This window comes from Myiozetetes cayanensis, unplaced genomic scaffold, assembly GCF_022539395.1.
Source record: "Myiozetetes cayanensis isolate MyiCay16 unplaced genomic scaffold, myiCay2020 scf3, whole genome shotgun sequence".
Lineage (NCBI taxonomy): Eukaryota > Metazoa > Chordata > Aves > Passeriformes > Tyrannidae > Myiozetetes > Myiozetetes cayanensis.
Genome location: NW_026087521.1, coordinates 22,348,913 through 22,366,990, shown reverse-complemented (window position 1 = coordinate 22,366,990; position 18,078 = coordinate 22,348,913).

Genomic DNA, 18,078 nt, shown 5'->3' with positions numbered 1-18,078 from the left:
TTCTCTTTCAGTTTCAGTCACTTGGAATAGCAAATTTTCTGACTTAAGCATGAAGGGTTTTTACCAGGTGGAGGTTTAGTTTAGGACAAGCTCCCAGAAATAGGGTCACCTAATATGTTCCACCAGTTTACTGACACAGTTCCTTTCAACATTTTTCTCCTCTGATACTATTGGCTACTGTTTCCCCCACCTACTCCTTCTCACCCGCAAGGTTTCGGTCAAACCAGTCTGATCTGGTGCAATTCCCTTCTTGCTCATCTCAATATAGCAGAACAACTACTTGAAACTTGCCTAGATTTTTGAGTATAGCCTCTGTTTCTTTGCATCTCATAATTTGTCTTGCTGCATGTCTTCTTTCTCTGTGCAGAGAGATCTCCAACTATCTTTGCTAGTTTGGGCAGCACTTCCTTTTTACTGAAACACTTTTGTCTCAAGCCTGGTGTTCCCAGCCTATAACAGCTGAAGGACATGTTTCGTTTGGATACACACTTGCAGACATGCACACACACTTCCTCTCAAGGTCACAGCTCAGGGAGCAGGCTTGGTTTTCTGATTAATAGCTTCTCCATTATGGTCTCTTAATATTTTTCCTTGGTGAGATCTTATCCCTGGCATTGTTTTGTTTCCTCCTTGCTCTGCCTTAAGCTTGGCTTTATTTATCACAGAGGTATTGTTAAGATGAGGTAGATACTAAGAGAAATTAATAAATAAATCATACTAATCTCATCTTCTTTCTTCACAATGTGAACTTTACACCTCAAAAATTGTCACCTGATGAGGCTTGGACTGAAGTTGGTTTTTTTTTTTTTTTTTTGTTCTTCTCCAAAACAGTAAGTGTTCTTACACAAGTGTTAACTGTAAATTAATGTACATTAGAGTAAGATCCTGAATAGTCTTTAAGTGCAACAAAGCTTGCTCTGCCTTCCCATTAATTAAATACAGATTCCTTTCACATCAGCATCTGGAAGAGTCCAGTGCAGATGAAAAACAGCTTTCTGCTGAGGGAATATGAGGACCATAAACAGGACCTAGACTGAAAAATGTAATGCCATGAAGATTTTTCCCACCATTTTAATCCCACTATTTTGGTATGTGAATTTGATGACCTGCTTCCTTTTACCTTGCAGGTGGTTCCACATGCCCAGGAATCTGCCCAGGTGCCTGAGACAAAAACTGTGTTCTTTGTGATACCCCTACAAAATACATATGAGGACTTACAGTTTATGTATTTGTTACTATATGCATAAAAAAAAACTACATGCTTTCCTTACAACAATATCCCTGATGACTTCAATAAGTAAGACACTGAAGGCAAGGATAAGTAATAAATACACATTTAAATATACTTCATACAAGATCTTTGAAGCATTTGATCATGTCCTATCTGTTCTTTTTCCTTAAATACTTACATATGAATTATAGTTAGTTTCTCCTCCAGATACAACACTCAAAATGCTTAAGTAAATTAGTGTTTCAAGTACAGTAATAGTGTTCCCTTGAGATCCAAGGGGCCCAGCAATGTAGTGGACTTCTAAAACCCTCCAAGTGTATGTATATAAACAGCCCCTCTGAGAGTAACCTTTGTCTAAGGAGTTTCTTTTTGATACAGTACTGTGATATGGCTCCAGAGCACCCCCCTCCCCAGAGCCCTGTGCCAGGAGACAGAGCATGAGGTAGTGGGTTTCACAGGAACATTCCAGGAGCTTACTTGGCATCTGGTGATCTAGGACTATGTTCTGGTTTCCAGGCCTCATGCAGAAGGCTTTATATATTTACAGTGTCTGTAAAAATCACTGATAAATAAAAAAGCAGGAGCTAAACCTTAAGGTGACAAAAGCATCAGTGATACCCTTATCAATGAGTAGGACCCTTTTGCTATGTGCCTGGGGGGATGAAAACATGGGAATGACACACTAGAGTTTGTTTTCCAGAGCAGAGTATAACATAATATTCCGGCCTACATCTGACTGACTATTGTGATGTTTCAGGAGAGCACTTTGTCAGACTTCCCAAACTGTGACGAGAATATATTTTTTTATAAATACATACATATGTGTATATATGTATATTGTGTGCATTGTGTATACAGAGAGACCATCTTCTGAATTTTATTAAAATATAATCCACCAACTTCACTTTCCCAGAAGAAACTGTGGTACTTGACGACAGAACCAAAGAATTATTTATGTTGGAAAAGACTGTTAAGATCTTCAAGTCCAACCATTAAAAATACATTATGCTTTACATGTGATAACTGATGGCTAGAGTGGTCTCCTTGAACATAACAGAAACAACATACTTTGGTGTAATAATGGTTCAGAAATTGAGAAAAAAAAAAAAGGAAAGTAAAAAAAAAGGATTGCCAAAGAGAAGGCTTTATGCCGGTATTTCACTTAACAGAAGAGTTCAAAGGTTTTGATCATTCAGTTTGAGATAATCTTGGTTTTCCAAAAATGAAAATTCTTTTTTTATTATTTTGAATTATTATTAACATTCTAAAATAAAATTACTTGATTTTATAAATAAAAATGTTTAAAATAATAAATATCTAAATGTTTGGGGTTTAAAAAATTTGGGGTAGCCATGGAAAAACTCAGTAAAAGTAACACCCGAGTTTCTTAGGTTAATCCAGATGTCTTGATATTGAAAAGCAAGCCTCCAGAAGGCACGAAATGAATGTATTTTTAAGTGACACAGGTATCTGAAACCTCTGACTATGTTGATCTGAAGTTTATGCTGTGTAATTCCTCCCTAAACTGGAGACGAGGGATTTCACTGGTGTTCAGTGAATAAGCAGCTGAGGCTGTGTCCTGCATTACCCATCTCCAAAGGGTGTTATGCTCTGTGAGTTCCAGTTTGAAAGTAGATTACTTCCAGAACGGCAGTGAAACAGTAAGGACCACTGCAAGGGGACTTGCCAGAGAGAGTTTCAATTCTGTCAGGTTATCTTGCACTCAAAAAAAAGTCTACCATGAAAAATTTAGAAATGCAAAGGGATGTAACTTTTGGTTCCTGTACACTGGAACTAATTCAACACATTGACTGCTGGCTGGCTCTGCAGAAGAGCTCCCTCAGAGGGACCACTCTGGAATGTGTAGTGAAATGGGGATCTGGCAACAGGCAACACTCTTGCCAGCATCACACTGCTACATGACAGCAGGGAAATCACAAACCCACAGAGGAATAGTCTTTAGTGATAGCCATAAATGGGATTTGTCAAAAACCAAGAGATTTTTGCCATGTGTAAGAGATGAGGATGCTAACTCCTAACACGTGAACAGGTGGGATTTCTTGCCAATTTGAGACCAGAATATAAATATGTATGTTGGGGAAAACATTTCCACTGCAATAGTTTAAAGCACTGGTATGTATGTCTAATGAAATCCATGCACTACCATTTTGCCAGCTCTTCTCAGCAATACAGAACATTTCCACTTGATGGCACCAAATTTTTTTTTTAACCTCAACTCGAAACAATTCTCTAAAAAAGATGCTGAATTCTGAGGAGATAATCAGGGAAACGAATGTGGTTTTTTTCTTAGCACATTTCTTTTCTTGAAAATCTGAACTTATAGATAAGAATGACAGTGAATTTGTTGCCGTGGCTTTGTCTCCTCTGTTTGACCATAACAGTCATTTAAACTACCTATTTTTTTTCCAATGCTTAGACAGTATTGCCTTTCAGCAAAATAGAGGTTATGTTATATTTTTATGAGTCAGCTCATGTCGGTGAATAATGCATTTTAAGATAAATGTTGTTTATGGCCACATCCTGAAAACTCCACATGCATTTACTCATTTTAAAAAAGGCACTAATACAGATCATAGCAAAATATCAGGCAATTTTTTTAAGAGTTGACTATCCATTTTGATTCTTACACTAAATTATCTGTTACTTAGGAGTAGTAATTACTGATGAGTGTTTCTCCAATAGCCTTAACTACTTTAAAAACAACTTTTAAACCTTGTTTATTTGTTCTATTTAGTCACTAAGAATGTAAGCAAACAAAATTGTAGTTTCAGTAGTTGTCCAGTTTTTGAAGATTTCACAAGCTTTAGACAACGGTCAGTGTCACGTACAGTGTACCAGATAAGAATAGATTATATATTAGATAAAACTAGATTACAGGGGCTAACCGTTTATTGTTGCTCATCTCCTCTTTCAGCGGTAAGCTGGGGAAGGCAGGGCTGAGTCCTGTGTCTGCGCAGTACCTGCACTGGTGAGGGGGGATGACACGGTTCATGACTAAGCCTCCCACATACTACAGTAACACAAATTATGTACAAAACCTCTGCTGAGGTACTACGAACAAGCATTTTAGCCACATTTAATGAGATCTGTAACATTTCTATCCACAAAACAGAGAATGTGGTGCAGCATTGGGCTTTGGAAGGATGAGGGGCATAGTGCTCTCCAGGGAGAGGATCAGGAAGCCAGGACAGAACAGTTTTGTGTACATCCTCATCCAAAATTAGGGTAGCATTTAAGGGCTTTCAAGCAAAAGGTAATACCAGAAGTTTTCTGACGGAAATTGTATTTTTGGGTTTTGTAGGAGTAGACTCTGCAATGTGTGTTCTGCATTGACATTGTGCATATGTGCAGTAGAAGAGCACTTAGAATGTGCTGTATTTATTGTGCAGGTGCAAATCAACTGCTTTGTGTTTAAAGCAGGGCTGACACTTCACAGATACGACACATTTACTGTATGTCCATGACAGAGCTTCTCTGTGTATGCACATGTACTGTCACTTAAATGTTCAGATGCACAGCAAGATTGAAGCTACTGTCACTGCCATGAGCAGGCTGTCAGATATCCAAAGGTGTCATTTAAGTTACAGGAAAAAGGACTTCTTTGGAAAAGCCTAGGTATAGGTTTCTTTCATCTACAAATCACCCTCCCCTCATGCTACCTGTTCTTTTTTCCTGCTCTCAAGGTCCAAAGTTCCCAGTTGAGTCCTGAGTCCACTTCTAAAGGACTCTTCTGATCTGTAAATTTTAAGGATTATCCAATACAGCTTGTCCATCTACCTCCAGTTCACAAATCCATAATGAGACTGATTTCTTATCTTCTTCAGAGGTAACTTTCAAATCTAATTTCCACAAGATTTCTCCCTCTTTTGTGAGAAAATAAGTCATTTTTCCATTCCTGGTTCCCAACAGGAAGATTTCCACACAATCTTAGCTCCATTTGAGACTTGCTCTTGAGGTCAAACCCCTCTCCTTAAGGATGTGAACATTTCAAGTGTCTGGGTTTCTTGGACAAGGAACTGAAGTGAATCACTAGGAACAGTGTCTTCATGGGCTGGCTTTTCTCCTTTGCTCTGTAGAAGAACATGAAAGAAAGCCCAGGCCTACAAACTGCAAGGACAGCACTATTCATTGACATTCAGTTATTGTTTTAAGCAAGTGATCTTTTATCATTTCTTTCTAATAACATCAGTCACTGCAAACTAACTATCAAGAAAAAAAATAATCTTTTCATTTTTTCATTTTACTTTATGATGTTCTGTCATTTCTTCCCTGCACATTGCAGTTATTCAATTACTACCTGACATTTATGGTGTTTCAATTTCTGTTAGAACCTGAAAAAAAATGGTGAGGAAATCCAAGAGCCTGTGAAAAGAGCGTGAGACTCCTTTCTGGCTCTGGAAAATACAAGGAGCATTTGTTACCAACTCAAGCTTTATTAGAGATGAAAAATAGCAACTGAGAGCAATATTTCTCTTCTCGCACAAAGGAAGGAAACTCCTGGCACCATGGCATCTTTCCAAGCCACTTCAACTATCTAGAATCCAGCCCAAAGCAGCTTCTCTGGGAGCAGAGATCCTGCTAAGGCACATCAGCCCCAGCACACACTCCAGTTCTGCTGCAGGACTTCATTTCTGCTGAACTATGTGGGGTTTAATTAACAGATGTACGTTCCCTAGGACAGAGCTTTGACAGCCAAACACATTTTTCATGGGCAAGTTAATCTCAGTTAAATCCTTCATTTTCCCTATTTAATAGAGGTTGGTCATGGTAGTCTTAACTCACAATTAAACCAGAAGTTACTAATTAAAAAAACACCCAACTCTTAATTACTCTTTCCTCTCCCATATTCCAACAATTACTTTTGCCTGACTAGTGTTCTGACAACATACCCATGATTTAGCCCTAATGTGTTAGCAATCATTTATTGTTGTTCAGCATAAATCCTGCATCATCTCATTTTTATTACTGACAATTATTTTAAATTTGAAATGGAGTCATGGAGCAAAGAGAAAAGATGCATGCTGTCATGGTTTTGCTGGTTCTTAGAAAATAAGCAGTAATTTTTCCCTGCCCACTGAGTGAAGGGGATGTTGAGTGGGTAGATTGACTGTGACTTAGGCAATTGAGTAATACAAAAGAAGTGGCTGATAGAACCACATTCTGAGTTGGTGGCTCTCAGGATCTTGTCTTCGGGGAGGGTAAGGAGTTCTTTTTTTTTTACTTTTTTTTCCTCTCGTCTCCTGGGAAATGAGGGGGAGGAAGTTCAGGTTGCTGCTGGAGCTGGAACAAGGCCGGAGTAGCAGCTCGGAGGTGGCTTTGTTCTCAGCCTGGCTGCCAGCTGTAAATTCTGCTTGGATTTTCATCAGAGAGGAACTGTTTCGGGAGGTTTTCCCCTCCTCTGTTCCTGTTTTTCTTTCTTGGCAGCAGTTCTTGTGCACATCAAAAGGAGGGGGAAAACTATACCACACGATTCAGCCAGCAGGATAGAGTGAGTTCCTGGGAATCTAGCTGATCCTCTCCAGGGCAGGTGTAGAAGTGCCTAACAAGTGGGTAGTTGGGGAAAGCTGAGACTTTGGGCTCCAGTAGGAGTTTAAGCCCTGAAGCACCATGACTGTCATGGATTGGGGTCCAAGAATACATATTTTTAATGGTTAGACTCAGTGATCTTAGAGATCTTTTCCAGCCTTAATGATTCTATGATTCTATGATGTTGAGACTGCTGTTTATTCACAGCCCTTCCACTGTATCTGTCTACAGTTCTCCATTGCTGTAAGTGGTCTCACCAAGACAGCATAGTATCAGTAGAAAAAAAATTAATTGACCATGGCTGTTGTGCAGACTAGTGCCAGAAATGTGTTCTGCAAGGACTAAAATAAATAGAAGCTGAAGAGAGCTGAACTAAGTGGAAAGAGCTAATGGTGTTAATGGTGTGCAGGATCTGAAGCAGCTAAGCGGTCTGCAATCCAAGAAGCTGCTCATTTTCGAATAGCATTGGGCAAAAAGACAGAGATATCGGCAGAGCAAGGGTCTCAAGTGGCAAGCTCACTAAACCGGAGAGGGAAAAAATCTGATAGGTTGTTTATGCCATTTGTGTCTTACTGTTTTGTCAAGAAAAAGGTCCTTCATACAAAGAAGTGTGTTCTGTGAGAGAAATCAGGAACACAGGGAAGCAGTTAGTGAGTGGGTAACCCAGTTATATCTATTAATACAAGATAGCTATTTCACTGATAAATGTGACATGTGATGATAAAGATCACAAGAGGATGACACTCAAAAGAAATACAAAAGAAATCTATATCATAGGACAACTTCATATTTGAAAAAATGATCATTGGAAAGCCAGAAAAAGCTATTCAGAAGAACAGAGATAAATACTCACTAGCACCAGTGGAATACATATTATAAAACAGAAAAGTAGTGCCAGTAAATAATTGCATGCACACAAAATGCAGCAACATGGCACCAGACACTCCAGCTTAGAAACAGAATCAAGTAGCAAAGGTAAAGATGTTGCAGATTTTTAGCAAATGCGGATCATATCATGCAGGGCAGGAATGTGTATCATTATAGAAAGTGACACAAAGCAAAACATTTATATTAGCACCCTGCACAGACAAACAGAAGAAACAGGTCATACTGAAGGACTTCCCAAAAAAAAGTAATGTAGCAGCAGTGAAAGTATCTTCCCTTTGGCTACTATACAAACTAGCATTTGTGGAACTGCACTGTAGTATAACTTATGCAAATATCTAAACAGATCCAGAAAAAAAAAAAAAAAAAAAAAAAAAACCAAAATAAAAACATTTAAAATAGATGATAAAATGCAAATAAGCTGCATCTCTTAAGAAACAAGATAGAAAAAGTTAAGCTCATACCATGAGACTACTATATTTTTGAAATTTTGATTAACAGGATATACAATACAGAAGGCACAGAAGGAAAATATCACCAAAGGAATGCATTGGTTTGTCCATGCAGGAGAACATGCCTGCAAATGGGAGCACATGAAGACTGGCATGTTTGCTGAAACACCTACCAGTAAAGGACATCTCAGAGCTGGGGAAAAAAAAATTAAAATGGAGGGTATTGCTGGTTTTAGCAGGAATAATTAGTCATGGCATTTCTGAGTGCCATCTATTTTCTGAAGAATGCATAGTATGTGGGTGGAATTAGGTAACTGGTGCATGTGATCACCAGAAAGGCACAGGAAGGTGTTATTCAGCAAGCTTAGCACTGTGTTCTTACAACTATATGCATATTATCCAAGGTGATTATCATTACTCCTTGTATATGCAATAAAAACAACAACAAAGGAAAAAAGCACATCTAAAGCACAATTCATGCAAACACTTTTAGAAGAGATAGATCATGTTCTAGAAATGCTTATTTCTCTGCAGTGACTTTAACAGTAGTCTGGACAATTAGATTGTGAACAGCTTCTATTAGGAAAGATTAACGTTAGACAAAGTAACAAAAGAAATGCTTTCCAGAGCATTCTCTGTATCTTTTGTACAAAATACCTGAAAAAAAAGCATGTATTTTGAAGTCTTGCTTGTAATGCTTTAATATTTCTAGGTCAATTTCCCTTGCTGTGACCACTTTGACCCAGGACAATATGTTAAGCCGGGCTCAGCACTTCTTGTAGAATTAGTGACACTAAATACCGGGAAGTGAAGACATAGAAAAATAAATACAACAATCTTCTGAAAGCTGCTTCAGGCCTGTATCATCACACCAGACAGCAGCAAAAACTTTGCCCCATGTCTGTCTGAACCATATGGTTGCAGAAGCCCTACTACTTCTTAAAGTTTCCAGTCCATCCTTCCTTCCTCCCTTCAGCACTCCTCAGAAAATGAGGGAGTTGTCTGCTGCCTTAGACATGCTCTATAGGCCTAGCACAGAATCTTTTTCCTGTAGATATGCAATCCATGAGCCCTTCCATGGAAATGCTACCTGAATTGCATAAGCACAAGCATACACAATAACTGCCTCTATATTAGTAAATAAAACATGCACTGGACTGGTTTGCAAGCACTTCACCTAGCTGGAAAAATTTTCTCACTCTTCAGACTGGTTGCATCCACCAGTCTCTGACTAATGCTAATCCTTAAATGTACTTGGGAATTGTTTTATCTGGCCCTCACTAAACCATGCTAGTGATTGGACTAACCATTTGATAGTACATACAACTGAGTTTCAGTGCCCAAGAGAGTTCCCCCAGCTCTACTTAGTTGACTATTTTGGAATTAGTAAATACAAGTCACATGGTTGTGGGCAAAACCTGTAAAGTTTTCCTTTTGCTAAAGCAGAATCTATGGCTCCATGACAGCGTTGTTTATGAACAGCTGCCATTCTGATCCTGCATTGAATAGGACTTCATGCCAGTCAAGTGCTCATGTGCAGGGATACATGAGAGCACCAGGGACCCAGGCTGGGATGGTGACTAAGACATAAGTACCTGCTGTCTGCAGGAATTCATAAAGCCCCAGACCAAAATGAGTGTGCAGTTACAGATTTGAATGAGTATACACAAAGTACTTTTTTCCTCTGCAAAGTGTTTGAGGGAGAGTGGGGGTTGGGGAGTAAAAATTAACTACTTATGTAAAGGGAAATTATCAGAAAAACAAGTTTCTAATCTTGGGTTTTCCCCAAAACCTCCTACCGAATTTCCACTCTTTGTTTTCAGTTACTAGCCCCAGAAAACCATTGCTTAAATTTCTGCCCTTCACAGCTGAATCATCAAGCAAAGATTTAGTTCAATTGGATTTCACAGAGATGACAGGATCTGTCAGTAACTTTAACAATGAAGATTTTCTCCTATGTCTGGTTTTACACGTCAAGTTTCTTTCTGCTTAGCTACAGTCTTAGACATGATCAGTGTAATTCTAGTGCAAAAGCCTAACACAGACTGTTCCTTCAAAGCAGGGAGGGGTCTGTTTGTATTACAGAGCTTTATAGCCAGAACAAGTGCTCTAGTCACCCACCTCATCATCATGAGGAGCATGCTCCTCTTAATTAAGATAGTCTATAATTCAAGGATATCTTGTTATGACCCACTTTTGTCTTTAATATGGACAAATATAAAATTATAGCATTAGTGGTCTGATTGGGATTTAAAAAAAAAAAAAAAAAACAACACAATTTTGGATTCCATCTGTCTTCCTTGACAACAGGTTCCTTCACTGGTGTGATGAAGACTCAGGACAGACAGAGCCAATAACAAAATACCTTCTGAACTCATAGATACTGAATCCTTGCATCTTTCCTTATGGCAAAGACCAGGAAGATGCCCTAGCTTGGGATAACAAAGAAACAAAGAAAATGGACATGATACTCCCTCCTAAGGATCACATGAGGACTCAGCCTTGATGGTGGCCACCAAAACACTTGAATGCTGTGGAATTCGGAAAGCTCAAAGACTTGAGTTAGATCGCTAAGCATCGAGTCACATTTCAAACACTCCCTATTACTAGATAATAACTTGTACAATACATCACAAGAAAATTAACAATCCCTTTACCATGCTATTAGTATTAATAGCTAATGAACTATAAAGACAACCAACAGTTGTGGGTTAGGGTTTTTTTTCTGATTGATTCATTTAAATTTAACCTTAATTTGTTTATGTCTCACTGAGAAGCTGCTACCTTATTCTGAGCTACAACTGTGGCAATTAGCAGCAGTATCCAACTGTGAGTATAACACTGATTGTGTGGTATACATCTGCAGTGGAATGACACTGCCCAGATATCTATTGAAGAGATCAGACTACTAACCCCAAAAATGCAAGATTATCTGCAAACATTTATTTGGCAGCACATTTTGAAATAGAGTATAGCATAGTAACATTTTATGGGTGGGAAATATTGTATGCATTACTTATTATACCTACCATTGTTGATGCCCAAATATTTTTACTTATATAAATGGAATATTTAGATTTTTGGGATACACCTCTGTCTTCCTCTCTTTCTACCTTCAGAATGCTTATATTTGGATTCTAACATAATATCTTCACAAAATAATTACATACCAAAGTGGATAATATTTCAGCATATCCGTATTATCATCTTTCAGATAGCCAGGTCTCACACCAATTCTACTGAAGCTGGTGGCAAAATCTAAGTTCTATGAAGCTTCTGTCTAAACTATTAATAAAAATAAGTTATTTTATTAAAAACTGTCCAGCAATTTTAATTACTGAATAAAACCTGAGAAATGGATTTTAAAAATCTGTATCTCAATTGTGAAGATTTTGTGCTGCTTATACTGAATAATTCATTTTAAAATAACACAGAATATTATGGTATGCCACCAGATTTTTAAAAGCAGCAACAAAGTAAAACTATAAAATACTTGAGAACATCCTGATCAACTAGGACACGGTGTTCCTGACAGCTTGGAAAGCTCCTCAGAAATGGAAAATTATTAGTTACAAATTGAGGTACCATAAACCATTTTTTATTTTTTCAGATTGCTGATAATACAGAATAATTGTCTTCAAAAAATTGTCTTATCTGACTAGTTGGGCTCAAAGGAGAAAGGGTTTTGGTTTTTTCCATTCAGTGTAATAGGATTTAAATTCCACTCTCTGGGTGGGGTGGGGTAAGCCAATCTTCAACACAAGAAAACCCCTCACCCAAACTCCAGAGAGCCTCAGTGGGATCAGCACTGTATAATTTTGTGTTGCTTTTTCACTACCATAGCCTGGCAGGACCCTCAGTGCTTGAGATCAAGTGTCTCAAATACAGTTCTTCATTGCGAGGGGAGCACACAGTCTGCAAATGCAGTTGCCACATTGAGGAGATGTCAGATGACTTACAGTGAGTTTATCCTGGCACATGGACTGTCAGTTAATTCAGGTCCCCAGTGCAGGGAAGAGACAAGAAAGCAGGAGTGTGTCTGCAGTCATTGCCACCAGTTCATCTCAGTCTCAGCTGCACATCTGATCCAGCCTCCACAGTCTTGAGACCACTGTGAGACTCCCCCTAGCACTTTTTCTCCTCTTGGCTTCCCGAGTATAAGGTATGGGTATGATGGCTCTCAAACATTTGAAGAGATTGATAGGTATCCAAATGTCAAGAAGGTTGTCTGCACTTGTTGCAGATGTTTCACAAACAAAGCAAGAAGCATTCCCTTTTATGTGACTTCATACAATCCAAAGTGTTATATGTGAGTGGGAAATATGGGGAAGGTTATATAGTCAGATTTTCTTATGCTAGCCTTTGCTAGGTAAATACACATATTCCAGTGCTATTATTTTCAAATGTTATTTTTTTGTTGGAAAGGTACAAATATTCAAAATAAATTCCTCTCCAAGGAAGATGCTTTTTCAAAAGCAAACCAAGAATAGGTTTCCTGATTATCCCAAATAGTTGAAATGTTTTAATGATTCAATAAAATCAAATTAATTTGGGGATATTTCTTAAATAGATGGGAGAAGTCTCCTATGCATTTAATTTTTCTGTACTGAAGAATCAGAACTTTTCTGTTTCCTCAGAAACAGAAAGCTAGCTTTGCTAGCTAACAGAAATAACAGCTGCTTTGACATTACCTTCAGCAGTTACAGCCTATCTACCCAGGCACTGTATTAGTCTGTAAAGTCTTCATGGTTGAATACAGCTACAACCATTACTCCAGAAAGAGTCATTCCAGCTTGCATTGATGGAAGCCTAAGGTTTCTTAAAATCTACCAGGTGCAAACAAGAGCGGCGTTTGATAATGAAATCTAACAATTGTCATAATTCCACTCATCCAAAAGGAAGAAGTCCTTTATCTGCGCAACACAAGGTGGACTATACCCAAATCCAAGAGGAAAGTTGAAAACAAGAACTATGAACACAGTATCTTACATGAGAGTATTTTTCATCTCTCTTCTTTAAAATGAGGCACTATGCAGCCAAGCATGCAGGACACAGAGCATCCAGTGATTACACCATGTACTCACTAGGCAGTAGCACTGAGATTTCATCCCTGCTTCCAAGGCTGTTTGAAAACAGTACATGTGCTCCAGGGCACTCGGTTAGAACAGCAACTATCTTTGCTCTGATAGCCTGACCCTCCTTTTTGCTCACTGTCCTGCTGGCCACACCAGTATTTTTCTGTCAGATGCAAAGGTAACTGGGAGGCTTGGAGAGTGCTTTCACTCAGTGTACTCCATGGCTGAAGGATTAGGATGGTCTCTGAGGATGCAGATGTTGGTACTGTGACTCAGCCAAGCAAAGCAGGGTACAGTTTCTGGCTATGTGGACAAGTAACCTCAACACTGAATTATTGTGCAAAAAGTGAACACTAACACCATTTGCTGGGATTTTATCTTGTTCACACAGAAGATATAATAGAGAAGAAGGTTGCTTCAGTAATTGGATTGCTTCAGGAGGCTGCTAGAACTGCAAACTGTCTGCAGCGAAGGCAGGACCTAACATGAGAGGGACCGCTAGAGGCACCTACATGTCTCCATTGATGGTATAGAAAATACAGACATTTATGTTCGTTTACTTTGTATTAGGATGCCCAAAGTTGTAAGCATTGCCCAAAGAAGGCAGGCTGATTTGACTCATATTTTTAGCAAGATTTTTCTGAATTGAACTGTGCTCACAAGAAAACAAAAATCCAGGAAAAATATTATTCATAACCTAATTACTCCATGTGGCATTTAACAACCACTTGTTATTAAAAGGAGTGAAGTAGTAACTATATCTAAACCTTGGATGCTCCTTAAGAAATGAAAACAAAACAGATTAAGAGGTCTGGAAAAGAAGCAGATGGGTTGTACAAAGAGCACGACCAACAAAACTGTCTGGGAAAGCAGGAATACCGCTTAGCTAATTATCTCATAATTCCAGAAATTAGCTTCTTTGTGCACTAGGATAAAAACCAAGATCTTATTAAAGTGTTGCAACATTGACACTCAGCAAATGAAAGCTTAATTCCCAGAATCTGGAATATCAAGAATGGAGAATGCTCCTGAGATGCCTGACATACACATTAAATCAAATTAAATTATTGCTATCTCCTAGTAAGTTGTTAAAGCATAGTAAGATGATTTTTTAATTAATCCACTTTTGAAAAGGCATTTCTCTTGCAAAATATTGGTACTGAACACCTGTCACTGGGCTGATCACACACTACGGTTCTGGTACTCCCATCCAATCTCCAATTCGCTCTCTGATCTTATGACTATTCATTATTTATGCAAAGAGAAGCAGTCCAAGGAAAGACCAAAATATACACACTGACTTCATAGTGCCGGACAGAGAACTCCTGAAGTGCTTGGAAGGATGTGAAGCAGAAGGGGCGTTTGAATGGGACCATGACCCCTGCAGGCAAGAACCCAACCCAGCAGACTCTTCCTTGCTCTTAAGCTGGTTATCTCTAGTCTTAAGCAAATTCCTCCCAATACAAGAAGTTTTTATACTAATGTTTCATCAGCATCTACTTGTAGACTTCTACAGAGATTTATATATGCTGATTTGTCAAAGAAATTTCTACCAAAAAAAGATTCAGAAAAAAAATCTTATAAAGTAACACCTTCTGTAATTAGTATAGAGACAGATGTAAGTTCAATATAGTAAATGCAACTTGGTTGTGTTGTATTCCTTTGCTCGCATTGTATTCCTTTGCTGCATAAATTAAAGTAGGTTTTGCCCACTGTAACTTCTACTACAAATCAGTCTAGAGTGCAATAATATTCAGCATCAGGCCAGATTCTGAACAACTGCTGACTGCTTTTTCAAGAAACATTGCATTGCTGAGGACCCAGCTTCCTGTCTTGTGGCAGATTCATTTTGGAGTAACTCAGTCACTGCTGTAGTTATAATCCTTATGTAGTTCACTATTTTCACAAAGAAAACGTAACTGTACACTGCGTTTCTCAAGATATGTGAGAACCAGCATGCTCCACAAAAACAGAAGAAACACTGTTTGTAGGAAAGGGTGTCTCTGGTTCTTAGGACTAGCAAATCAAAACAGTGCATGACTTAATCACGTGAAATCATAATAAACACAGGTTGTGCACAAGAGTAATTATGAATTTGTTTTGGTATTTACCTAAGTGTTCTAACCAGTTCTACTGTAGCTTTTCAAACTGGATATTCCCATAAAATTGCATCACTGGACATAAGCAACCACTGGCCCTCAGCTTTTAGTATTCCGGTAAAGTAGCCCAAAGTGTTTTTTAAAAATGTATTCTTATCTATGATGCATAAATTAATATTTTGCCAGTAAACAAAAGAACAAATGGTTATATGATTCCTGTATTCCTTTTAGTAGTTTTTATTATCTAAGAGGAAGCATATTCTTCCTTTGAAATATAATAAGATTGCCATTTCTTTTTTATTTTCTGGTGAACACAGAAAAAAAGCAATCTAATATGGTATTTTCTAGTTCAAGCTAAATGATTATTTTTCTAAATATACTGTGGTTCAGATTTTGTTTAACTTCTTCAGTAGAGGTTGCTTTACAAATTCTTGCTTGTTCAGGAAAAAAATTCTACTGAACTTAATTATCATCCAAGAGTTTTTCATTATTGTTATTTAGAAAAAAGTTCTTGTTCAAGATTTTTTTCTACTAAATCTGAGTTAAACAAGGTTTTTATGTGGGTATAAACTCTTTAAATGTTTCATGATAATATCAAGAGGCTAACAGGTGTTAAAGAAATATTTTGAAAAGTTTTATTCTGTGTCATCGGTTGTATTTAATCCCTCTAAGATACAGTACTGTTAATCAAGGTTTCTTTCACATGCTGTGTCAGTCTGCAACTGAATTTTATAATCCCATCCCTGAAAATAAATATTTAACTTACCTGTACTATTGCAGATAAGCTGGTCACGCTTACATTTGCAAAGGATCACTCTTCTATTTTCCACACAAAATAAAACTTATTATGTATTAATTTTTCATAGAATTATTCAGGGGAAAAAAGCAGAAAAGCAGTGTTTTAATTCACTGATAACTGAAAATGGGTTTTTAGAACTCACATAGTAATTGTGGTGAATTATTACCCACCTCAAAGGCAAAAAGGGGAGAGTTTTCATATTTCCACTGGTGTGGTGGAGTGACCTTAAAACACTTGTTTAGTCATTTTTTGAGTGACCTTACAACACTTGTTTAGTGACAGATGGTTATTGGACTTAATACTGTACCTAATAAAACATGCAACGATTCTATCATAGCAGAGAGACTGAACAGTGAAGCCATTAAAACTTCCATGGAAGATTCAAAAGAGGGCTGAACATAAACACCACTCAAATTTCATAATACCACTAGAGGTAAAAAGAGGAGTTTTGTATTGTTTCAAGAGATACAGATCACTGAAGCAAAAGGACGATTTTCTGCAAACCCACAGGACTAACAGTGAGTCCAATCAGCTGCTGCAGAGGGTCACCATGTGCAGTGCAGCCCCTAAGTGACCATCCAAAAGTTATCCAGCCTGTAGCCTCAGGCCAGAAGGAGAAGAGGGACCCAGCATGGAGTGAAGCTGGAGCTACCACTGCTTTTGCAGGAAAAGTGGGAGTTACTACTAAACTGTTACTACTACAGTTGCCAGCAGGGTACAACACATTTCTCCCTCTGTAAAGATGGTACCTGAGCAAACCAGTAGCCAAACAGACAGCACGTGGGAAGATTTACATACCCACAGAGTTATAATTATTTGATGTTAGCATGTCAAAATCCCACAAGCAAATTAGGTCCTTTTTTTTCTTTACCAAGTTCCAAAGGAAAATATGGTGACTGTCCTATTCTAAATATGGCAGAAGAGGTACAGAGTAGAAGTGTTCTAATTGCTAATTTTCAAGCACGGTCCAAATAAACTGTTCTGGTACTAAACTGTGATTGATATGCCTTCATTTGATATGGTTTAAGACAAATTTGTGGTACTTTTCTTGCATTTCTCCATTTTCACCACTGTATTGATAAAAATAAGGGGAGGGATTGGGAGGATAATTGAAAATCGTAAAAAAATCATAATGAAAATTATCTTAAAAAATGCATCCTTGACTAAATGCTGTCCAATATTCACTTTGCTGGATTTCTATCTGACTGCCCATGAAATAAAGAATGGTTTTGGAAGCTATTAAAAAGCTTTGGTTTTAGTTTACACTTTGACATGTATGGCTTTCCTTAAAACAAAACAAAACAAAACCAAAAAAAAACAAAAAACAACAACAACGAAATCCCAAACATCATTACTAAAATCTTTGTCTTTTTGGGGGGGGAGGAGGATTTGTTGTTGTTGCTGCTAGAAGGTGTCTGATCACAAATAAAGCAGTAGTAAAGCAAAGTGAGTACCATTTCAGCTTCAGAAAGAACTTTGCTCCTAATGCTGTGAGAACACCCTGCTGTTGCTGTATTTTATTTCTACAGTGATATACAACAGCTTTGGTAATTCTAGTAGCTCTCTCAGATACTCAACACTTTCGGTACCAACACATGTTAACAAAACTGTAGCATCTGACAAGCGTGGAAGAAATTCAGTCCCATCTGAAAAATTCTGAGTGGGAACAGTGGGTAGAGGGCAACAGCTCCTCCTTTGCAAGGACTCTCTGCTCCAGAGTCCCATAGGCACCATATTTGTCCCCCTTTCATTCAACACTGAAGTGAAGCTACTGTGATTGATGGGGAGGTGGGCTATACTGTTGTCAGGATGCTAATGCTGAACTCTGCATGACTGTTTTAGCAGATCCAGACACAATAAAGCCCTTATCCTCACTGCATCCACAAGGAACTGATAGAACAAGGCTGACCAGTTGTCATACAGGATATGGATAATACGGCAATGGTGCTGACTGGCACACAGGACTGAGAATATAAAACCTTTCCTTTAG